Source organism: Grammomys surdaster, unplaced genomic scaffold (assembly GCF_004785775.1).
Source record: "Grammomys surdaster isolate TR1022 unplaced genomic scaffold, NIH_TR_1.0 278, whole genome shotgun sequence".
Classification (NCBI taxonomy): domain Eukaryota; kingdom Metazoa; phylum Chordata; class Mammalia; order Rodentia; family Muridae; genus Grammomys; species Grammomys surdaster.
In genome coordinates this window covers 3,104,766-3,105,920 of record NW_021604719.1, presented here as the reverse complement: position 1 = coordinate 3,105,920, position 1,155 = coordinate 3,104,766, and the positions used below count along the sequence as shown (strand labels likewise).

At 40.0% G+C, this 1,155-nt stretch overlaps 1 pseudogene; it reads left to right on the top strand.

Moving 5' to 3' along the window:
- Positions 1 to 348: 348 nt before the first annotated feature.
- The window catches only part of LOC114629144, a 9,270-nt pseudogene continuing 8,463 nt past the window's right edge, over positions 349 to 1,155 (top strand).

Sequence of the window (1,155 nt, the reverse complement as noted above, 5' to 3'; positions counted from 1 at the left end):
ATACTGGTAAATTTTATAAGAAATACACTTAAAGAATTTCAATGTGTTTTCAAAGGTAAAGTAATGTTGCATATTTAAACAACCTCCTTTGGGTCTCATTTAATTTTCAGGGACTGTCTCCTCTGAGAAGACTTAAAAGTGACTGGCTTTCTTCTTTCCATCATTACACTGTCACCATGTTTTTAATGTCGAGTATCCTCGAGCTCTTCTGAGAATGTTAATTTATCTGGACATCTGAACAACTTCAGAGTTAATTTTCTCTTACACAGAACTATCCTGTCAGTTAGCTAATTCTTCAAAGGAAGCATGCCCCATCATCAGGGTCAGGAAAGTATGAGAGTGGAAAACATGCGCAGTGCCAATGTCCCTAAAACTATCACTTGTAAATCCAGAGACGGGTCCTCAACTCATCTGAAGGCAGCAAGGCCTGCTTTCAGCGGCGACTCACCCATCCTTCCCAGGGTTCTTCCCAGCATCTTGTTTGCTGTTTCCACTGCAAAAGTGAAGGCATGTTGTTTTGTTGTGAATTTTAAACCATTTAAATTTATTCTGTGAGAATTTCATACATGTATACTATGTATTTCAATCATAGTCCCTTCTCATACCCCTCCAGTTCCTCCAAGGTTCTTTAAAACCCCTCCCAACCTCATGCCTTCCTGCTTTTGTTTTCATAACCCTCTGAGTCTAATTTGTGCTGTCCATACATGTGAGAGTGTGGAGCTGTTCACTGGAGCATGGTAAACCTCACAGGGTCTCTGTTCTTCCAAAGAAAAAAAATCTTTTTTCCCTCACTCAGCAGCCACTGTCAGTAGTTTCTCACGCCATCCTGGCATGTTGACCAGATTAAGCTTGTCCAGTAACCACACCTGCTGTTTTCTATCTCTTTTCTTGAACAACAAAATGAAAAACATTTAGAATTCATTAAATTTCTCTAACGATGAAATTTTAAATAACATGATGAGAGGGGTGCTCTGGTAGTATTAAAGGCAATCAACACGAATGCTCAGAGCCATGAATATCTTCCCTACTTTGGTTAATCAGATTAACACTTCTTCCTTATATCCGCCTCAATAACAACAATGATGCCCTATTAAAATTTATTTTTGAGCCCTTCTGCCCCTGCCTGGTCCTCTGGGCTGGAGCAGACACAGAGTC